Here is a 25,622-nt window from a genome sequence, read left to right as displayed (position 1 = left end):
TGTATTTTAACGAACTCCTCCTAGAGATTCATTCAGATCAACACCAAATTTGGTATGCCTCATCTGAAGGCCTTTGCGATGTTAAATTGCGAAGCTTTTGAGTTTTCGTTAATGGGCGTGTCCGTGGCGGCCTGGCGAATTTCGATGATTCGCCATGAAACAGGAAGTTGCTATAACTCAGACATACAATGACCAATCTGCCCCAAACTTCACATGTTTGATGAGACTCCTGACCTGAACAGATTGACATGCCCATATTCAGTTATAGTCATAGCGCCACCTACTGGCAACAGGAAGTGACATATTTTACGCTGCGAAGAACTACTCCTAGAAATTTTATGACATCAATGTATTTTTTGTGGTCAGTCTAATCTAAAGGCCAGTGCGATGTTAAGTTGTGAAGATCTTGAGTTTTCGTTAAAGGGCGTGTCCATGGCGCCGTCACGAAGTTCGATGTCTCGCCATGGGAATAAAAGATGTTATAACTCAGGCATAAAATGTCCGATCTTCCCCATACTGCACATGTGTGATAAGAGTCCTGGCCTGAACACATCTGAAGGCCAAAATTCCATCAGGTGTGGCAGAATGGCTCGATAGCGCCACCTATACACTTTCAACAGAGTGCGCCTCGAGCTATGTTTCACGTACATGTACAAAAATCGGTATACACATGTAACACACCAATACATACAAAAAAGTCTCTTGGTACGAAATCCGAATCCCAACAGGAAGTCGGTTATTTAGAATGTTCTCTGCGAAATTGGCGTTGTTTTTGCCATTTTCAGGGGTTGTACTTTAACGAACTCCTCCTAGAGATTTATTCAGATCAACACCAAACCCGGTCAGTGTAATCTTAAGCCCTTTGCGATGTTAAATTGCGAAGATCTTTAGATTTCGTTAAAGGGCGTGTCCATGGCGGCCTGACAAATTTCGATGTTTCGCCATGAAAAAGGAAGTTGCTGTAACTCAGACATACAATGTCCAATCTGCCCCAAACTTCACATGTTAGATAAAACTTCTGCCCTTAACAGATCTACATGCCCACATTCAGTTATAGTCATAGCGCCACCTATTGGCAACAGGAAGTGACATGTTTTACGCTGCGACAAACTACTCCTATAATTTTTTTGAGATTAACATATATTTTGTGGTCAGTCTAATCTAAAGGCCTGTGCAATGTTAACTTTTGGAGATATTGAGTTTTTGTTGAAGGCCGTTTCCATGGCACCATGACAAAATTTGATGTCTTGCCACAGCAAGAGAAGTTGTTGTAACTCAAACATAAAATGTTCAATCTTCCCCAAACTTCACATGTTTGATAAGAGTCCTGGCCTGAACACATCTGAAGGCCAATATTCCATTATAATGATAGCGCCACCTGCTGGAAACGGTAAGATTGGCACATATATGGGATATCTTTTGATATATTCCACTTACATTTAGGACATTAAATGCATATTTCTCAACGTTCACCTTTTTACTAAAGCCACACGATGGCGGTGAGCCCGGGTGCGAGGGCCCGTTCATCGCTGCTTGCAGCTTTAATTAGGGCCCGAGCACCGATGGTGTGAGGACCCTCTTGGAATTGCTCCGTTTATTATTATTATTATTATTATTCTTCTTCTCTAAGATGAATCGCATTTTTGAGGGCCTAAACATGCTCGAAAAGTCATGAAACTTTGCACACACCTCAGAACTGGCGAAAATTTACGTCTGATATGGGTTTCAGAAGTGGGTGTGCCAAAATGGCTCAACAGCGCCACCTATACACGTTCAACGGTGTGCGCCTCGAGCTACGTTTCATGTACATGTATGAAAATCGGTATACACATGTAACTCTCCAATACCTACAAAAAAGTCTCTTGGAGCAAAATCCGAAACCCAACAGGAAGTCGGTTATTTCTAATATTATGAGCAAATTTTGTGTCATTTTTGTCATTTCCATGCGTTGTATTTTAACGAACTCCTCCTAGAGATTAATTCAGATCAACACCAAATTTGGTATGCCTAATCTAAAGGCCTTTGCGATGTTAAATTGCGAAGCTTTTGAGTTTTCGTTGAAGGGCCTGTGTGTGGCGGCCTGGCGAATTTCGATGATTCGCCATGAAACAGGAAGTTGCTATAACTCAGACATACAATGACCAATCTGCCCCAAACTTCACATGTTGGATGAGACTCCTGTCCTGAACAGTTTGACATGCCCATATTCAGTTATAGTCATAGCGCCACCTATTGGCAACAGGAAGTGACATATTTTACGCTGCGACAAACTACTCCTAGAAATTTTTGACATCAATGTCTTTTTTGTCGTCAGTCTAATCTAAAGGCCTGTACGATGTTAAATTGAGAAGATCTTGAGTTTTCGTTAAAGGGCGTGTCCATGGCGCCATGTCAAAGTTCGATGTCTCGCCATGGGAGTAGAAGTTGCTGTAACTCAGTCATAAAATATCAGATCTTGCCCAAACTTCAAATGTTTGATAAGAGTACTGACCTGAACACATCTGGAGGCTAATATTCCATTGGGTGTGGCAAAATGGCTCGATAGCGCCACCTATACATTTTCAATGGAGTGCGCCTCGAGCTACATGTCATATACATGTACGAAAATCGGTAAACATATTTAACACACCAATAGCTACAAAAAAGTCTCTTGGTACGAAACCCGAATCCCAACAGGAAGTCGGTTATTTTTAATTTTCCTGCAAAATTGGTGTTGTTTTTGTCATTTTCAGGGGTTGTATTTTAACGAACTCCTCCTAGAGATTTATTCAGATCAACACCAAACTTGGTCAGTGTAATCTAAAGCCCTTTGCCATGTTAAATTGCGAAGGAATTGAGGTTTCGTTAAAGGGCGTGTCCATGGCGACCTGACAAATTTCGATGATTCGCCATGAAAAATTATGGTGCTATAACTCACACATACAATGTCCAATCCGCCCCAAACTTCAAATTTTTGATAAGACTCTACACCTGAACAGATCTACATGCCAATATTCAGTTATAGTCATAGCGCCACCTATTGGCAACTGGAAGTGACATATTTTACACTGTGACAAACTACTCCTAGAAATTTTATGACATCAATGTCTTTTTTGTGGTCAGTCTAATCTAAAGACCTGTGTGATGTTTAGTTGTGAAGATCTTGAGTTTTTGTTAAAAGGCTTGTCCATGTCGCCATGACGAAGTTCGATGTCTCGCCATGGGAATAAAAGATGTTATAACTCAGGCATAAAATGTCCGATCTTGCCCAAACTTCACATGTGTGATAAGGGTCCTGGCTTGAACACATCTGAAGGCCAATATTCCATTATAACAATAGCGCCACCTGCTGGCAACAGGAAAATTGGCACACATATGGAATAAACTTTGATATATTGCACTTATATTTATGAGTTTAAATGCATATTTCTCAACGTTCACCTTTTTACTAAAGCCACACGATGGCGGTGAGCCCGGGTGCGAGGGCCCGTTCATCGCTGCTTGCAGCTTTAATTATTATTATTATTCTTCTTCTCTAAGATGAATCGCATTTTTGAGGGCCTAAACATGCTCGAAAAGTCATGAAACTTTGCACACACCTCAGAACTGGCGAAAATTTACGTCTGATATGGGTTTCAGAAGTGGGTGTGCCAAAATGGCTCAACAGCGCCACCTATACACGTTCAACGGTGTGCGCCTCGAGCTACGTTTCATGTACATGTATGAAAATCGGTATACACATGTAACTCTCCAATACCTACAAAAAAGTCTCTTGGAGCAAAATCCGAAACCCAACAGGAAGTTGGTTATTTCAAATATTATGAGCAAATTTTGTGTCATTTTTGTCATTTCCATGCGTTGTATTTTAACGAACTCCTCCTAGAGATTAATTCAGATCAACACCAAATTTGGTATGCCTAATCTAAAGTCCTTTGCGATGTTAAATTGCGAAGCTTTTGAGTTTTCGTTGAAGGGCCTGTGTGTGGCGGCCTGGCGAATTTCGATGATTCGCCATGAAACAGGAAGTTGCTATAACTCAGACATACAATGACCAATCTGCCCCAAACTTCACATGTTGGATGAGACTCCTGTCCTGAACAGTTTGACACGACAATATTCAGTTATAGTCATAGCGCCACCTATTGGCAACAGGAAGTTACATATTTTAAGCTGCGACAAACTACTCCTAGAAATTTTTGACATCAATGTCTTTTTTGTCGTCAGTCTAATCTAAAGGCCTGTACGATGTTAAAATGAGAAGATCTTGAGTTTTTGTTAAAAGGCATGTCCATGTCGCCATGACGAAGTTCGATGTCTCGCCATGGGAATAAAAGATGTTATAACTCAGGCATAAAATGTCCGATCTTGCCCAAACTTCACATGTGTGATAAGGGTCCTGGCTTGAACACATCTGAAGGCCAATATTCCATTATAACGATAGCGCCACCTGCTGGCAACAGGAAGATTGGCACACATATGGAATAAACTTTGATATATTGCACTTATATTTATGAGTTTAAATGCATATTTCTCAACGTTCACCTTTTTACTAAAGCCACACGATGGTGGTGAGCCCGGGTGCGAGGGCCCGTTCATCGCTGCTTGCAGCTTTAATTATTATTATTATTATTATTATTATTATTATTATTATTCTTCTTCTTCTCCAAAATGAATCGCATTTTTGAGGGCCTAAACATGCTCGAAAAGTCATAAAACTTTGCACACACCTCAGAACCAGCGAAAATTTACGTCTGATATGGGTTTCAGAAGTGGGTGTGGCAAAATGGCTCAACAGCGCCACCTATACACATTCAACGGTGTGCGCCTCAAGCTACGTTTAATGTACATGTATGAAAATCGGTATACACTTGTAACTCTCCAATACCTACAAAAAAGTCTCTTGGAGCAAAATCCGAAACCCAACAGGAAGTCAGTTATTTCTAATATTATGAGCAAATTTTGTGTCATTTTTGTCATTTCCATGCGTTGTATTTTAACGAACTCCTCCTAGAGATTCATTCAGATAAACACCAAATTTGGTATGCCTAATCTGAAGGCCTTTGCGATGTTAAATTGCGAAGCTTTTGAGTTTTCGTTAATTGGCGTGTCCGTGGCGGCCTGGCGAATTTTGATGATTCGCCATGAAAGAGGAAGTTGCTATAACACAGACATACAATGACCAATCTGCCCCAAACTTCACATGTTTGATGAGACTCCTGACCTGAACAGATTGACATGCCCATATTCAGTTATAGTCATAGCGCCACCTATTGGCAACAGGAAGTGACATATTTTACACTGCGATTAACTACTCCTAGAAATTTTATGACTTCAATGTATTTTTTGTGGTCAGTCTAATCTAAAGGCCTGTGCGATGTTAAGATGTGAAGATCTTGAGTTTTCGTTAAAAGGCGTGTCCATGGCGCCGTCACGAAGTTCAATGTCTCATCATGGGAATAAAAGATGTTATAACTCAGGCATAAAATGTCCGATCTTCCCCAAACTGCACATGTGTGATAAGAGTCCTGGCCTGAACACATCTGAAGGCCAAAATTCCATCAGGTGTGGCAAAATGGCTCGATAGCGCCACCTATACACTTTCAACAGAGTGCGCCTTGAGCTATGTTTCACGTACATGTACAACAATCGGTATACACATGTAACACACCAATACCTACAAAAAAGTCTAAGGGTATGAAATCCGAATCCCAACAGGAAGTCGGTTATTTAGAATTTTCTCTGCAAAATTGGCGTTGTTTTTGCCATTTTCAGGGGTTGTACTTTAACGAACTCCTCCTAGAGATTTATTCAGATCAACACCAAACCTGGTCAGTGTAATCTTAAGCCCTTTGCGATGTTAAATTGCGAAGATCTTTAGATTTCGTTAAAGGGCGTGTCCATGGCGGCCTGACAAATTTCGATGTTTCGCCATGAAAAAGGAAGTTGCTGTAACTCAGACATACAATGTCCAATCTGCCCCAAACTTCACATGTTAGATAAAACTTCTGCCCTTAACAGATCTACATGCCCACATTCAGTTATAGTCATAGCGCCACCTATTGGCAACAGGAAGTGACATGTTTTACGCTGCGACAAACTACTCCTATAAATTTTTTGAGATTAACATATATTTTGTGGTCAGTCTAATCTAAAGGCCTGTGCAATGTTAACTTTTGGAGATCTTGAGTTTTTGTTAAAGTGTGTTTCCATGGCGCCATGACAAAATTTGATGTCTTGCCACAGCAAGAGAAGTTGTTGTAACTCAAGCATAAAATGTTCAATCTTCCCCAAACTTCACATGTTTGATAAGAGTCCTGGCCTGAACACATCTGAAGGCCAATATTCCATTATAATGATAGCGCCACCTGCTGGCAACGGTAAGATTGGCACATATATGGGATATACTTTGATATATTCAACTTATATTTAGGACATTAAATGCATATTTCTCAACGTTCACCTTTTTACTAAAACCACACGATGGCGGTGAGCCCGGGTGCGAGGGCCCGTTCATCGCTGCTTGCAGCTTTAATTATTATTATTATTCCGCTTCTCCAAAATGAATCGCATTTTTGAGGCCCTAAACATGCTCAAAAAGTCACCAAATTTTGCACACGCCTCCGAACTGGCGAAAATTTACGTCTGATATGGGTTTCAGAAGTGGGCGTGGTAAAATGGCTCGACAGCGCCACCTATGCACGTTCAGCGGTGTGCGCCTCGTGCTACATTTCACGTACATGTATGAAAATCGGTACACACATGTAACACACCAATACCTACAAAAAAGACTCTTGGAGCAAAATTCTAAAACCAACAGGAAGTCGGTTATTTGTAATATTATGAGCAAATTTTGTGTAATTTTGGTCATTTCCATACGTTGTATTTTAACGAACTCCTCCTAGAGATTTCTTCAAATCAACACCAAATTTGGTGTGCCTAATCTAAAGGCCTTTGCGATGTTAAATTGCGAAGATCTTGAGTTTTCGTTGAAGGGCGTGTCCGTGGCGGCCTGGCGAATTTCGATGATTCGCCATGAAAAATGAAGTTGCTATAACTCAGACATACAATGTCCAATCTGCCCCAAACTTCACATGTTTGATGAGACTCCTGTCCTGAACAGATTGACATGCCCATATTCAGTTATAGTCATAGCGCCACCTATTGGCAACAGGAAGTGACATATTTTACGCTGCGACGAACTACTCCTAGAAATTTTATGACATCAATGTCTTTTTTGTGGTCAGTCTAATCTAAAGGCCTGTGCGATGTTCAGTTGTGAAGATCTTGAGTTTTCGTTATAAGGCTTGTTCATGGCACCGCGACGAAGTTCGATGTCTCGCCATGGGAATAAAAGATGTTATAACTCAGGCATAAAATGTCCGATCTTCCCCAAACTTCACATGTATGATAAGAGTCCTGACCTGAACAGATCTGCAGGCCAATATTCCACCGGGTGTGGCAGAATGGCTCGATAGCGCCACCTATACACATTCAACGGAGTGTGCCTCGAGCTATGTTTCACGTACATGTACAAAAATTGGTACACACATGTAACTCACCAACATCTACAAAAAAGTCTCTTGGTACGAAATCCGAATCCCAACAGGAAGTTGGTTATTTTGAATTTTCCCTGCAAAATTGGTGTTGTTTTTGCCATTTTCAGGGGTTGTACTTTAACGAACTCCTCCAAGAGATTTATTCAGATCAACACCAAACTTGGTCAGTGTAATCTTAAGCCCTTTGCCATGGTAAATTGCGAAGGAATTGAGGTTTCGTTATAGGGCGTGTCCATGGCGGCCTGACAAATTTCGATGATTCGCCATGAAAAATGATGGTGCTATAACTCACACATACAATGTCCAATCCGCCCCAAACTTCACATTTTTGATAAGACTCTTCACCTGAACAGATCTACATGCCAATATTCAGTTATAGTCATAGCGCCACCTATTGGCAACTGGAAGTGACATATTTTACACTGTGACAAACTACTCCTAGAAATTTTATGACATCAATGTCTTTTTTGTGGTCAGTCTAATCTAAAGACCTGTGTGATGTTAAGTTGTGAAGATCTTGAGTTTTTGTTAAAAGGCATGTCCATGTCGCCATGACGAAGTTTGATGTCTCACCATGGGAATAAAAGATGTTATAACTCAGGCATAAAATGTCTGATCTTGCCCAAACTTCACATGTGTGATAAGGGTCCTGGCTTGAACACATCTGAAGGCCAATATTCCATTATAACGATAGCGCCACCTGCTGGCAACGGTAAGATTGGCACATATATGGGATATACTTTGATATATTCCACTTATATTTAGGACATTAAATGCATATTTCTCAACGTTCACCTTTTTACTAAAGCCACACGATGGCGGTGAGCCCGGGTGCGAGGGCCCGTTCATCGCTGCTTGCAGCTTTAATTAGGGCCCGAGCACCGAGGTGCGAGGACCCTCTTGTATCTGCTTTGTTTTTTATTATTAGGGCTCAAGCCTGGAGGGCGAGAGCCCTATTGTTTTCCTTAGGATTATTTTTTTTTTTTTTTTTTTTTTTTTTTATTCTTCTAATTTTTTTCTAAGGTTTCGGGGGCTTTTGGGGTCCTTAACATGCTCAAAAACTCTTGAAAATTGGCACACACCTTGGAACCTGCGGCCATTAGGGCCGGGCAGAGTCTGATACACGGGCGTGGCACAGGGGCTCTACAGCGCCCCCTGTAGTACCGAGGGCCATATATCATGCATACTTGCACGTATACATATGAAACTTGGTACATATATATAACTCATCAAACCAAACAACTTTCACACTGCATGTCATAAGCTCCGCCCAACAGGAAGTTGGCTATTTAGGGTTTTATGAAAAACACATGCTCTGGAATTTGATATACTCCTCTGAGGAACTCCACCCGTTCACCACAAAACTCGGTGAACACGATCTCAAGACATTGGGGATGCTAAATTGCGAAGAGATTTTTGATATCTCGAACGGTTTGCCCGTGGCGAGGCGTTGAAATTATGGCGAGAAATGAGAAACAGGAAATGTATAATAACATCCACATACATTTGCTGAATTTGATCAAACTTAATTGGTTTGTTCGTTGTATGATACCGATCGTATATATGTGACTTTTAGGAGTCAAAGTTATAGCGCCACCAACTGGCAGCAGGAAGTGAATCATTTTCAGAACGCTTTGAATTCAGCATCTTATTTTTACTTGATTTGCTTCAAACTTCATCAGAATAATGACAAAACACGGCCGAAGACAATCTGTCGTGGGGATATTTATATCTAATATAGTGTTGCCATGGCAACGTGTCAAACTTGAATGTTCTGTTCTGGTGATTTTTAGGCAGATAACTAGCTCAGATTTACATGAAACTCGAAACAGATACCAGTATTAAAGATAGCTAGACCATGGCAAAAGCTTTTTAAAGGGCGTGGAAGAGGCACTCTATAGCGCCACCTTTTGTCAAAAGTGGGGGGATTAGTTTTAGCTACAGACACCAAACTTGGTACATAAATTGTTCTTATCAAGACGGACAACTTTCTAATTCGCAGTCATAAGCTACGACCAACAGGAAGTTGGCTATTTTGACTTGAATATGGATTTTTGGGAATTTTCTTTTGTGAATTAATGCATACTCCTCCCAGGGGAAGTACACTATACACACCAAACTTTGTCTACATTAAGAAAAACCATTGAGGAACTTAAATTGCGAACGGATTTTGGTTAGCTTGAACGGTTTTGTCGTGGTGAATTTTTGAAATGGCAGTAAAAAGGGAAACATTAATTGTCTTGTATGTTTAAATTGCAGCTTCCAAACACTTCAAAGCATTTTTTCATACAAAGATCAAATCATTCTGAGGAAATATGCATAGTTTCACGACTTTACAACACTGTATGGATAAAAGAAAATTAAAAAACTGTCAGACTTCTCAACTGACATGATCTCACTCTGGCCACCCTGTCTGTGTGAGGGAAGGGAGGGGGAGAGGGAGGGGGAGTGTGAGGGGGTTGGTGACTGTGACAGTGTGTGTGGACTGTAGGGAGGGGCTGTCTGGCAGAGAGAGAGAGAGAGAGACCTAATCATCCCTTTAATAATCAGGAAAAAAAAATCTATATTTTAAATTGTTATTGTTTTTGTTGTTGCTAATGGTGGTGTTTTTTCCTTTCATTACAGGTTAAGAAATCTCTTAGGCCTTATCCTTTTCTGACAGTTTTAGGGATTTAAAAACATCCTAAGAACCCTAATTTGTGCTGCAAATAATAATTTCAAACTCATTTGATACTGACCTATGACAACCTGTGACGTGACATGACATTTATTAATCTCATGGATGTAACAGTAAAACTCTTCAACTGACAGATAAAGCTGCAATGCAAGCAAAACTATTTCACAAATGCTTATAGGTCATTAAAATCATTACAAAACACTAATACATTATTTAAGGATTTGGTAACACTGTAAAATAATGTCTAATTTGTTAACATTAGTATATGCAATGGTAACACTTTATAATAATTGCACTCATTAGCTAAGCATTAGTAAATAGTTCATGATTATAAAGCCTTTTCCCTTAATAATAGTCATTATTAAGCAGTAATACATCCATAAATAAATTGTTCTTGGTTTAAAAGCACATATATTACAAAGGAGATTAAAGTCTCAGTTGTCTTATAAAATAAATAAATAAACTAGTGCTGTCAAAATTAGCGCGTTAACGCATTCGATTAATTTGAAATATTTAACGCGTAAAAAAAAAATAACGCAATTAACGCGGTTGCAGTTTTTTTATTTCTGGTTGTGGCCTATGTGTGTTCAACGTGCAAAGAAATATGGATAAGACCAAGGAAAGACTTTTAGACGGAAAGTTTCAGTATAAAACTCTGCCGGATTACTCTTCAGTCTGCCACAAGAAACATTACTCTTCATTCAGTATGCCACAAGAAACAGCAACATTAAAATCATGAACTCAAATGTCATTGTTTAAAAAAAAAAAAAAACAATGACTGTTGTAACAGTGCGTAAATCAGACCTTTCTGTAACGCTAACGTTAATAAGCTTAAACGAAAAAAACGAAATAATTGTGTAGCGGAGTATTTTTGTACACAGTGCCGCGAACTGTCAATCACTCCTGTACGCGTGCATCACTGTCCTCCTCAGCTGCAGCAACTTGCGATCTCTCTATTCAACAAGCTTTAAAACAAAAAGGGGACAAAAAGATCATATTGTCTTTGTGCATAGGCTATAGATTAATTAGATAAATGAATATTTAAATTTGTGCCTTGCCGTCTACGGCATTTTTTTAGAACTTAGAAAAAAGATGCTGCAGCCAATGAGCAGCCGGCGGGGGCTGCAGGACGACTCAACCTCCGCAGACAGTTTTTAATGTTTATCAGACAATATACTCAAGATTTTGCTTTAGTATAACTTCCGGGACAATTAGGGCCAGATTCAGGAGTCGGGACAACAGTTTAGATTTCGGGACTGTCCCGAATTTTTCTGTCCCGTCTGGTCACCCTTCCTGAAAGAGCTGCATTACTTCATTAGCTTGAGTCTGACCTGCAGTGATAGGATTCGAATTTGGTGAGGTGTCAGTCAGCGAATCATCAGATTCTGGTCTTGTTCTTGCAGTATTCAGAGTCTGAAGCCAAGAAAACATATTAAGTGTTGTTGTTAACTGTATTTGATTTTTAACCGAACCGAGTGTTGTGTACACTCATAACGAGTTTCACACACCTTCTCCGGCCACGTTGAGTTGATGACACTTACAGTGGGAAAAGCGACACATGCGCTAATTACTTGTATAACTTAAGGGTGAATGGGTAATGTAGTTTCTTCTCTGAGTGGGATGAATTAGGAAGCTTGCATTGTGAAGGGCGCTCTGAAAATCGGCAGTGCAGGTAAAAGATTAAAACCTGCAGTCCAGTTAGAATTCAACATGGAAATCATTTTTGTTTTTTATTGACATTGATTGTTTTGAAATTCAAATGGTACTTACATGCCTGTGTTATTTCTGTAATAAATATGGCTTTCAAGCCAACAGTTAATTTGGAGGATATTGATGGTTTATTGCAGGTGTGTTGTTTACATGAGAAAATCTGTGTTACAAGTTAAACAAAAATTCCAATAAACAATCATATTTTGAATTTAAATAGTTTCTTTGTCTTGAGTTTACATTAATTATTTACATTTTACATTTACATATGCAAAAAGTTTCAGTCTTTTAATTGCGATTAATCGCGATTAATTTAAAAAAATTGTGCGATTAATTAGTTAATTTTTTTTAATCGATTGACAGCACTAAAATAAACACAACCCAGTTTGATTCAGAATTCAGAAATATTTATTTCAAGATGCAATAAAAGGAAACTGTACACTTGAATAGCTTTTATGCGATTCTTGAAGGATTAGCATCACCTCCTCTTGTAAGATGGTTTGAGGAATATATCTTCGAGATTGTACCGCTGCTCCCTATATGCATAGTATGCAGTCTTCTTAGGGCACCAACTCCCAGAGGGGGCACCATCCCAGTTGCTCAAAAAAACAAAACAAAAAAACATGCGCCATTCTCCCATCCGCGCTCGCGACCGCTCACACCTCATGTTTGCGGCTGAATGTTCGTAATTGATGGATGGACATCTATGCCTGGGTATAGGACATCAGCAATCCGGCACAGAGAAAAGAAAACTAAAGAAAATAAAACAGGCATAAATTTGTCTTGACATTGGACTTTCTAGAGTCTCAAATTTAGGGCCGGTCTCTAAAGTTACATGTGCTATTGTTATACACTTTTCTAACGTCAGTAGCATTTGAAGAGAATGACTTACAGTCATAAAAACAACTGTAATTGTTCATCTAGGTGACAGCTATAATGCACAATTAAATTGAATGTTTGATATTTATTACAACAAACTGTAAGTCATATGTAAATTATGCTACTTTTTCACATGGGCTCAAATGCAAATTTGAAGCTCAATAGCATTTGAGAAGAAAGACTTGCAGTCATAAAACAATTGTAATGTGTTCATATAGGTGTCAGCTACAATGCACACCTTATACATTTTTTATAAATATTAAAATAAAGTGTTACTAAAGTTATATATATTGTTCTGTGTATGTGATTTCAAAGTCTAGATTGGTCGGATTAACCCTTTAACTGCCGCATCCCTTAAAACTTGATTGTCAGAGGGTTACTGTAAATGCTTATGCCCGCTGGGCACAGTTATCCTGATGCCACCGGGGTGGCGTTGCACTGATGGCTTGAGCCCGACATCGCTGCTTGCAGCTATATTTATTATTCTTCTTCTTCTTCTTCTTCTTCTTCTCCCGAATGAATCGCATTTTTGAGGGCTTTAACATGCTCAAAAAGTCATGAAACTTTGCACACTCGTCAAACCTGGTGAAAATTTTCGTCTGATATAGGATTCAGAAGAGGGTGTGGCAAAATGGCTCGACAGCGCCACCTATACCAAGAAAATCAACAGCCTTCCAGCTATGTTTCACGTACATGCACGAAAATTGGCACACATATGTAACACACCAATACCTACAAAAAAGACTCTTGGAGCGAAATTCTAAACCCAACAGGAAGTCGGTTATTTTTAATATTATGAGCATATTTTGTGTAATTTTGGTCATTTCCATGTGTTGTATTTTAACGAACTCCTCCTAGAGAGTTCTTCAAATCAACACCAAATTTGGTATGCCTAATCTAAAGGCCTTTGCGATGTTAAATTGCGAAGATCCTGACTTTTCGTTGAAGGGCGTGTCCGTGGCGGCCTGGCGAATTTCGATGATTCGCCATGAAAAATGAAGTTGCTATAACTCACACATACAATGACCAATCTGCCCCAAACTTCACATGTTTGATGAGACTCCGAACCTGAACAGATTGACATGCCCATATTCAGTTATAGTCATAGCGCCACCTATTGGCAACAGGAAGTGACATATTTTACGCTGCGACGAACTACTCCTAGAAATTTTATGACATCAATGTCTTTTTTGTGGTCAGTCTAATCTAAAGGCCTGTGCGATGTTCAGTTGTGAAGATCTTGAGTTTTCGTTAAAAGGCTTGTTCATGGCGCCGCGACGAAGTTCGATGTCTCGCCATGCGAATAAAAGATGTTATAACTCAGGCATAAGATGTCCGATCTTCCCCAAACTTCACATGTGTGATAAGAGTCCTGGCCTGAACAGATCTTCAGGCCAATATTCCACCGGGTGTGGCAGAATGGCTCTATAGCGCCACCTATACACTTTCAACGGAGTGCGCCTCGAGCTATGTTTCACGTACATGTACAAAAATTGGTACACACATGTAACACTCCAATACCTACAAAAAAGTCTCTTGGTACGAAATCCGGATCCCAACAGGAAGTCGGTTATTTTGAATTTTCCCTTCAAAATTGCTGTTGTTTTTGCCATTTTCAGGGGTTGTACTTTAACGAACTCCTCCTAGAGATTTATTCAGATCAACACCAAACTTGGTCAGTGTAATCTAAAGCCCTTTGCGATAATAAATTGCGAAGGACTTGAGGTTTCGTTAAAGGGCGGGTCCATGGCGGCCTGACAAATTTCGATGTTTCGCCATGAAAAAGGAAGTTGCTGTAACTCAGACATACAATGTCCAATCTGCCCCAAACTTCACATGTTGAATAAGACTCTTGACCTGAACAGATCTACATGCCAATATTCAGTTATAGTCATAGCGCCACCTATTGGCAACAGGAAGTTACATATTTTACACTGCGACAAACTACTCCTAGAAATTTTATGACATCAATGTCTTTTTTGTGGTCAGTCTAATCTAAAGACCTGTGTGATGTTTAGTTGTGAAGATCTTGAGTTTTTGTTAAAAGGTGTGTCCATGGCGCCCTTGATGAAGTTCAATGTCTCGCCATGGGAATAAAAGATGTTATAACTCAGGCATAAAATGTCCGATCTTGCCCAAACTTCACTTGTGTGATAAGGGTCCTGGCCTGGACAGATCTGAAGGCCAATATTCCATCGAGTGTGGCAAAATGGCTCAATAGCGCCACCTATACACTTTCAACGGAGTGCGTATACACTTTAAACGGAGTGCGCCTTGAGCTATGTTTCACGTACATGTACAAAAATCGGTACACACATGTAACACACCAATATCTACGAAAAAGTCTCTTGGTACGAAGTCCGAATCCCAACAGGAAGTCAGTTATTTGGAATTTTCTCTGCAAAATTAGTGTTGTTTTGGCCATTTTCAGGGGTTGTACTTTAACGAACTCCTCCTAGATATTTATTCAGATCAACACCAAACTTGGTCAGTGTAATCTAAAGCCTTTTGCGATCTTAAATTGCGAAGATCTTGAGGTTTCGTTAAAGGGCGTGTCCATGGCGGCCTGACAAATTTCATTGTTTCGCCATGAAATAGGATGTTGTTGTAACTCAGGCATAAAATGTCCAATCCTCCCCAAACCTCACATGTTCGATAAAAGTCCTGCCCTGAACACATCTGAAGGCCAATTTTCCATTATAATGATAGCGCCACCTGCTGGCAACAGGAAGATTTGCACATATATGGAATAAACATTGATATATTCTACTTATATTTATGAGTTTAAACGCATATTTCTCACCGTTCACCTATTAACTAAAGCCACTCGCTGCCGGTGAGCCCGGGTGCGAGGGCCCGTTCATCGCTGCTTGCAGCTTTAATTATTATTATTATTTTTCTTCAAGGTTTCGGGGGCTTTTGGGGTCCTTAACATGCTTAAAAAGTCTTGAAAATTGGCACACACATTGGAACCTGCGGCCATTAGGGCCGGGCAGAGACTGATACACGGGCGTGGCACAGGGGCTCTACAGCGCCCCCTGGAATACTGAGGGCCATATATCATACATACTTGCACGTAGACACACGAAACTCGGTACACATGTAGATCTCATCAAACCAAACAACTTTCATACTGCATGTCATAGGCTCCGCCCAACAGGAAGTTGGCTATTTTGGGTTTAGTAGTCATATTTTTCGTCAAAGTTGTGGGGGCTTTTGGGGTCCTTAACATACTCAAAAACTCTTGAAAATTTGCACACACTTTGGAATCTGTGGCCTTTAGGAGCCTGCAGAAGCTGGGACCCGGGCGTGGCACAGGGGCTCTACGGCGCCCCCTGGATCACAGTCAGAAATGTTGATGTATAGCTCACACATACTTGCCAATATTCATTTGAAACTCAGTACACATATAGATCTCATTGTGCCGAACAACTTTCGTATTGAATATCATAGGCTCCGCCCAACAGGAAGTCAGCTATTTAGAGTTATGTAAAAAGCGCATGCTCTGGAATTTGAAATACTTGTCATAGGTTTTTTACTCGATTGCCGCCAAACTCGGTCAACATGATCTCAAGACATTGGGGATGAAAAATTGCCAGGGGATTTTTGATATCTCGAACGGTTTGCTCGTGGCGAGGCTTTGAAATTATGGCGAGAAATGAGAAAGAGGAAGTGTCTAATACCATCCACATACATTTCCTAATTTTAATCAAACTTCATCAGATTATTCATTGTATGATGTCGATCGCATATATGTGACTATTAGGAGTCAAAGTTATAGCGCCACCAAGTGGCAGCAGGAAGTGTGTCATTTTCAAAATGCTTTGAATTCAGCATCTTATTTTTACTCGATTTGCTTCAAACTTCATCAGAATAATGTTAAAACACAGCCGATATAAATCTGCTGGGGGGATATTGATATCTAAAAATATTGTTGCCGTGGCAACATGTCAAACTGGAATACTTCTCAGGTGATTTTGAGGCATATAACATACTTAGAATTTCATCAAACTCAGAACACATATCAGTATTAGTGACAGCTAGACACTGGCAAAATTTCATAAGAGGGCGTGGAAGAGGCACTCTATAGCGCCACCTTTTGTCAAAAGTGGGGGGGTTAGTTTTAGCTACAGACACCAAACTCAGTACAAAAATTGTTCTTATCAAGACGGACAACTTTCTAATTCACAGTCATCAGCTACGACCAACAGGAAGTCAGCTATTTTGATTTGAATGTGGATTGTTTTTTACATTTAGCTGTGAATTAATGCATACTGCTCAGAGGAGAGTAACACTATACACACCAAACTTGGTGTACATGTTGAAAAAACATTGAGGAACTTAAATTGTGAATGGGTTTTGGATAGCTTGGATGGTTTTGTCGTGGGGATTTTTTTAAATGACAATAAAGATGGAATTATTAATTTTCCTGCATTTTTAAATTCCAAACACTTCAAAACCTTTTTTCATACAGAAAAAAAGTTATTCTGAGTAAATATGCATAGTTTCATGACTTTACAACACTGTATGGATAACAGAAAATTAAAAAACTGTCAGACATCTCATATCACTCTGTCCCTCTGTTTGAGTGTGTGTGCTTAGACTTCCATTGTCTGAGAGAAATAGCGCCCCTACAGGTGCAGTTACCGGACTAAAAAAGGGAGGAGACTGTCTTTTTGTTTCACTTTTAAATCGGTTAAAATACAAATAAATACTTGGATTTAATTCACACTGACAAGCTAAACCAACATATATGATTATTATCAGGTCAGGGCTCATTAATAATTGATGTGTGGTCAGTGATACGTGAGAAACACGAGAGATGAATCACCGCTCTGAGCACCAGCGTGTGGAATGATGAGCTCAGAAAAAAACGAGTTTATTCTTGTTTTATAGCTATTTAAAATAAAGTATTGCAGCGATATCACACAATTCACCAATTAGAGCACACCAAGAGCTAAATTAAAATGTTTTTGAACTGTTTGTGTGAAAATGAAATATTCGCGGCTGCCTATCTGAAATCACTGCCTCCGATCAGCGCGCACAGTGTCACAAGTTCAAAACTAACGAATTTATTCTTGTTTAAGAGCTTTACAAAATAAATTATTGCCATAAATGCACACAATACATCCATTATAACACAACACGAGCTAAATGCAGGTGTTTGTGACCAGTTTAAGTGTGCAAGACTATTTGAAAGCGCGACTGGCAGAATAACATATCTCTCGAGCTGCAGGATTCTGCCTTTCGTCGTAAGAACGAACACATCACGGACAAGATTATTTCAAAATACATAATAGCTTGGCGAATATAAACGAAAACAGCCACGTGAACATAAACTGTTGAGAAATAAATCTGAAGTGGGTCTACTGGATTTTAATATTAAGTGACCGCATATACCAGCTGCTTCTGTCTTCACTTTTAATCTATATAAAAAATTAAACTCATTCATCTTGGCTGCTTTTTTAATGTGTGTACGTATTTATTTATTATTTTGCTCTAACAAGACTTAATCTATATTTAATTAAATCAATTACATTTGATTTTACATTTGATTTTTCCATTTCTGCATCTAAACGCCTAAAAACCTAAAACATGCTCTATTATACTATTGTTAGCAATTTCTTTATCGTCCAATTTATCTGGTGTACACGCTTTTATTTTCATAATAAACTCGTTTGTTAGATTATACACAGTAATAGTGGTCTATAATAAATATTGACAGGTTTTATTCAAGCTGTTTAGAATGATTGCCGTAGGCAAATTTTTAAAAATGTAAATCCCCAAAAAAAAAAAAAATTGTAAATAAATAAAAAACATTGGAAAATAATAACTTGTACTTTTTTATACATTTTGTATAGTTTCATAGTTTATGCATTATAGTTATAAAAACAAACAAATTAAGCCACTCACATAGAAATCTTAGGCCTTATCCTTTTCTGACAGTTTTAGGGATTTTTAAAAATCCTAAAAAACCTTATTGGTGCTGCAAATAATAATTTCAAACTAATTTGATACTGACCTCTGACATCCTGTGACATGATATTTATTTGAATTTACATAATCTCATGGATGTAACAGTAAATCTGTTCAGCTCACAGATCAAGACTAAGCTGTAATGCAAGCAGAACTTTCACAAATGCTTGTAGGTCAATAAAATCATTACAAAACACTTACAAATCATTTAAGGGATTTGATAACACTGTAAAATAATGTCTAATTTGTTAACATTAGCAAATGCATTGATAACACTTTATAATAACTGCACTCATTAGTAAATAGTCAGTTCATGCTTCATAAAGCCTTGTCCCAATATTAATAGTCAGTAGTAAGCAGTTTATAAATACAGCTATAAATAGCTCATTTATTAAAAAGGAGAGTGAAGGGTCAGTTATCTTCCTATGAAAAATAAAAAAAATAAAAATAAACAAACAACAACACAGATTGATACAGAACTCAGAAATGTTATTGTGGATTTATGATAAACTCAGCCTGTAAATGAATTCATTCTCCTCCAAGAAGACACAAGTAGTTCACACCAAACTTTTTTAACATGAAGCTAATATACTGAAGATGTTAAATTGCGAATGGGTTTAGGATACCTTAAATGGTGTGGCCATAGAGATTTATTAAAGTAACATAAAAAAATACCATAGTTATTTTACTATATCTTTAAAATTTTTAATTCCAACTCTTCATAAATTTTTATATACCTAGAAGTCATCATTTGAAGGAAGCACAGTAAGTTTCATAGCTTTATCATTTTCAAGAGCCAGCATAAAATTAAAACTATCATAACATATAAATCAAGCTTGCAATTCTTAGTACCAATAACGGCCACCAGATGGAGCTATAGGATCACTTTTAAATAATTATTGTAGAAACAAGTATGATTTAAACCATTTATAGAAATCTTTCAAAGAAAAATAATATGGATTTTATGTATTTTACTGATAAAATGACCCTCACTTTATTAGAATAACAAGCTGAAGTATTGTGAACTGTATTTTAAGAATAATTCTTTATAGGCTTTATGGACAGATAAGTTTTGAGTGACTCTTGAAGGTTCAGCACCACATCCTCTTTTACCACTGTTTAAAGAATGTATCTTACAGTACAGGTGCGGATGAATTTTGAATAGCTTGAATGGTTTTGTCGTGGTGATTTTTTGAAATAACAGTAAAAAAGTAACCAGTAAATGTCTTTTATTTTTTTAAGTGCAGCTTCTAAACACTTCAAAAAAATGTACACATAGAAGACAAGTCATTCTGAGGAAATATGCATAGTTTCATGACTATACAACACTATATGGATGATAGAAAATTAAAAAACTATCATACATCTGATGTCACTCTGTCCCTCTGTCACTGTGGGTAATGTGTGTGTGTGTGTGTGTGTGTGTGTGTGTGTTTGTGTGTGTGTGTGTGTGTGTGTGTGTGTGTGTGTGTGTGTGTGTGTGTGTGTGTTAAGTGAATTAGGTGTGAAACTATCAGGGAGCATTTAGTCTCCAGTGCCAACATTTTACAGAACTGCCACTTTCCTGGAGTCTCAGAATTACAATGTGTCAGGTTCTGAGAAATCAAAGATTCCAAAAAAATGATTTAATTAGAATACCATGAAGTATTGTGAAATACTATATATTAAGACTTTATATATATGCTTTATGAACAGATTTGAGTGACTCGTGAAGGACCAGCACCACCTCCTCTTGTTCGATGGTTTGAGGAATATATCTTCCAGAATCCGGGATTAAGATTTAGGAGCTCATTTTTATTCCACCTCCTTTCCTGAAAGTCTGTCTTGCAGAATTGACTAAAAATTAATCTTCACATTAATTCCTAATTATTTTGCAATTATTTTTGTCAGTTCTTCTTGACCTGTTTTTTTTTTTTCTTCTTCTTTTCTGACCTCATGACCCAGTCAGCATTTTTGTACAATGGTCAAGTCTTAACTTATCCATTTCTGTATTGCATTTGTGTTTGATATTTCTCATGGGTATTTCATAATTTTCGACTTTGAGTTAAAACAGTTTGAGTTAAAACTCTTTTTTAGCGCATTTCATCTGTAAAAGAAAACAGCCTAATAATTCTGCACATGAATATAAGGAGTTTTTCTCTTCCAGCTTTCCTGGACTATTGCATAGCACTTATAAATGATTAAATAAAAAATAATGGTAGTTATTAAGATTGATATGGTTTGGAATTGGTAAAATGTGCTTGGAAAAAAATCACAATAAAACAATGTTTTAATGTTTAAGTTTGGAATATTAACTGACATGAATGAATGCTATATAAATATTGTTCATGTTAACATAATGTTTATAAATGAAATCTTATTGTAAAGTGTTACTAAATATATATATATGTTTGGGGAATATATATGTATATTGTTCTGTGAATGTGATTTTAAAGTCTAGATGATTCGGATTAACCCTTTAACCGCCATATTCTTTAAAACCTCACTGCCAGAGGGATATTGTGAATGCATGTGCCCGCTGGACACAGTTTACCTGATGCCACCGGGGTGGTGATGGCATTGGTGGCTTGAGCCCGCCATCGCTGCTTGCAGCTATATTTATTATTTTTTTTATTTTTTATTAAACCTTCCGGGGGTTTTTGGGGGCCTTAACATGCTCAAAAACTCTTGAAAATTGGCACACATATTGGAATCTGCGGCCATCAGGACGCCGCAGAGGCTGGGACCCGGGCGTGGCACAGGGGCTCTACAGCGCCCCCTGGAACACAGTCAGAAATCTTGAACCATAGCTCACACACACTTGCATATATTTATATGAAACTCAGTACACTTGTAGATCTCATTGAGCTGAACAACTTTCGCGCTTTATGTCATAGGCTCCGCCCAACAGGAAGTCAGCTATTCAGGGCTGTTTAAAAAAAGCATGCTCTGGAATTTGAAATACTCCTCTGAGGTTTTCAACCCGTTCGCCACGAAACTCGGTGAACATGATCTCAAGACATTGTGGATGAAAAATTGCGAGGGGATTTTTGATATCTCGAACGGTTTGCCCGTGGCGAGGCGTGGAACTTATGGCGAGAAATGAGGAACAGGAAATGTCTAATAACATCCACATACATTTCCTGAATTTGATCAAACTTCATGGGTTTGTTCGTTGTATGATACTGATTGTATATATGTGACTATTAAGAGTCAACGTTATAGCGCCACCAACTGGCAGCAGGAAGTGTGTCATTTTCCAAATGCTTTGAATTCAGCATCTTATTTTTACTCGATTTACTTAAAACTTCATCAGAATAATGACAAAACACGGCCGATGTAAATCTGTTGTGGGGATATTGATATCTGATATAGTGTTGCCATGGCAACGTGTCAAACTTGAATGTTCTGTTATGGTGAGTTTGAGGCAGACAACAACCTCAGATTTACATGAAACTCAAAACACATATCAGTATTAGTGATAGCTAGACAATGGCAAAAGCTTTTAAAAGGGCGTGAAGGAGGCACTCTATAGCGCCACCATTTGTCAAAAGTGGGGGGGTTAGTTTTAGCTACAGACACAAAACTTGGTACATAAATTGTTCTTATCAAGACGGTCAACTTTCTAATTCACAGTCATCAGCTACGATCAACAGGAAGTCAGCTATTTTGATTTGAATGTGGATTTTTTTTTTACATTTAGCTGTTAATTAATGCATACTGCTCAGAGGAGAGCAACACTATACACACCAAACTTTGTCTACATGATGCCAAAACATTTTAAACAACTTAAATTGCCAATGGATTTTGGATAGCTTGAACGGTTTTGTCTTGGTGATTTTTTTAAATGACAGTAAAAATGGAATTATTAATTGTCCTGCATTTTTAAATTCCAAACACTTCAAAACCTTTTTTCATACAGAAAAAAAGTCATTCTGAGTAAATATGGATAGTTTCACAACTTTACAACACTGTATGGATAACAGAAAATTAAAAAACTGTCAGACATCTCATCTCACTCTGTCCCTCTGTTTGAGTATATGTGCTTCAGACTTCCATTGTCTGAGAGAAATAGCGCCCCTACAGGTTCAATTCCCGGACTTTTACTTTCACTTTTAAATTGGTTAAAATACAAATAAATACTTAGATTTAATTCACACTGACAAGCTAAACCAACATATCTGATTATTACCGGGTCAGGGCTCATTAATAATTGATGTATGGTCAGTGATACGTGAGAAACACGAGAGATGAATCACCGCTCTGAGCATGAGCGTGTGGAATGACGAGCTCAGAAAAAACGAGTTTATTCTTGTTTTATAGCTTTTACAAATAAAATATTGCAGCGATATTACACAATTCACCAATTAAAACACACCAAGAGCTAAATTCAGATGTTTTTGAACTGTTTGTGTAAAAATTAAATATTTGCGGCTGCCTATCTGAAATCACCGCTCCGATCAGCGCATAGTGTTACGAGCTGAAAACAAACGAATTTATTCTTGTATAAGAGCTTTTTTAAATAAAATATTGCCACCAATGCACACAATACACCGATTATAACACAACAAGAGCTAAATGCAGGTGTTTGTGACCCGTTTAAGTGTGCAAGACTATTTGAAAGCGCGACTGGCAGAATAACATTTCTCTTGAGCTGCAGGTTTCTGCCTTTCGTCGTACGAACGAACACATCACGGACAAGATTATTTCAAAATAGCTTGGCGAATATAAACGAAAACAGCCACGTGAACATAAACTGTTGAGAAATAAATCTGAAGTGGATCTACTGGATTTGAATATTAAAGTGACCACATTTACCACTTGCTTCTGTCTTCAATTTTAATCTATATAAAAAAGGAAACTCATTCGACTTGGCTGCTTTTTTAATGTGTGCGTATTTATTTATTTACCTTTTTATACATTTTGTATAATTTCATAGTTTGTGTATTACAATTATAAAAACAAAAATAAATTTAGCCACTCACATATAAATAGCTTAGGCCTTATCCTTTTTCTGACAGTTTTAGGGATTTTTAAAAATCCTAAAAAAAACCTTATTTGTGCTGCAAATAATAATTTCAAACTCATTTGATACTGACCTATGACATCCTGTAACATTATATTTATTTGAATTTACAAAATCTCATGGATGTAACAGTAAATCTGTTCAGCTCACAGATCAATACTAAGCTGTAATGCAAGCAGAACTTTCACAAATGCTTATGAGTCATTTAAGGATTTGATAACTGTAAAATAATGTCTAATTTGTTAACATTAGCAAATGCATTGATAACATTTTATAATAACTGCACTCATTAGTAAATAGTCAGTTCATGCTTTATAAAGCCTTGTCCCAATATTAATAGTCAGTAGTAAGCAGTTTATAAATACAGCTATAAATAGCTTGTCCTTGGTTTATAAGCACATTTATTAAAAAGGAGAGTAAAGGGTCAGTTATCTTCCTATGAAAAATAAAAGATAAAAATAAACAAACAACAACACAGATTGATACAGAAATCAGAAATTTTATTGTGGATTTATGAAAAAATCAGCCTGTAAATGAATTCATACTCCTCCTCATACTACTCCATACTCCTTTTTCAACATGATGCCAATATACTGAAATTGTGAATGGGTTTAGGATAGCTTAAATGGTGTTGCCATAGAGATTTATTAAAGTAACATAAAAAAATACAATAGTTATTTTACTATATCTTTAAAATGTTTCATTCTAACTCTTCATAATTTTTTATATAAGTAGAAGTCATCATTTGAAGGAAGCACAGTAAGTTTCATAGCTTTATCATTTTCAAGAGCCAGCATAAAATTAAAACTATCATAACTTATAAATCAAGCTTGCAATTCTTAGTACCAATAATGGCCACCAGAGGGAGCTATAGGATTACTTTTAAATAATTATTGTAGAAACGAGTATAATTTAAATCATTTATAGAAATCTTTCAAAAAAATAATATGAATTGTATGTATTTTACTGATAAAGTGACCCTCACTTAATTAGAATAACAAGCTGAAGTATTGTGAACTGTATATTAAGAATAATTCTTTATAGGCTTTATGGACAGATACGTTTTGAGTGACTCTTGAAGGTTCAGCACCACATCCTCTTTTACCACTGTTTAAAGAATTAATCTTACACAACAGGTGTGAATGAATTTTGGATAGCTTGAATGGTTTTGTCGTGGTGATTTTTTGAAATAATAGTAAAAAAGGAACCAGTAAATGTCTTTTTATTTTTTTAAAGTGCAGCTTCTAAACACTTCAAAAAAAAATGTACACATAGAAGACAAGTTATTCTGAGGAAATATGCATAGTTTCATGACTATACAACACTATATGGATGATAGAAAATTAAAAAACTATCATACATCTGATGTCACTCAGTCCCACTGTCACTGTGGGTAATGTGTGTGTGTGTGTGTGTGTGTGTGTGTGTGTGTGTTGTCAGTTCTTCTTGACCTGCTTTTTTCTTCTTCTTTTCTGACCTCATGACCCAGTCAGCATTTTTTGTACAATGGTCAAGTCTTAACTTATCAATTTCTGTATTGCATTTGTGTTTGATATTTCTCATGGGTATTTCATAATTTTCGACCTTACAGTTTGAGTTAAAACTCTATTTTAGCGCATTTCATCTGTAAAAGAAAACATGCCTAATAATTCTGCACACATGAATATAAGGGCCCTATTTAAACGATCTGAAACGCAAGTGTCAAAGCGCGAAGCGCAAGTAACTTTGTGGGCGGGTCTCGGCGCTGTTGCTATTTTCCCGGCGGGATAAATGGCTCTTGCGCCCGGCGCAAATCTAAAATGGGTTGGTCTGAAGTAGCTTCATTATTCATAGGTGTGGTTTG

Source organism: Carassius gibelio, chromosome B4 (assembly GCF_023724105.1).
Source record: "Carassius gibelio isolate Cgi1373 ecotype wild population from Czech Republic chromosome B4, carGib1.2-hapl.c, whole genome shotgun sequence".
Lineage (NCBI taxonomy): Eukaryota > Metazoa > Chordata > Actinopteri > Cypriniformes > Cyprinidae > Carassius > Carassius gibelio.
This window is presented reverse-complemented; position numbering follows the sequence as displayed.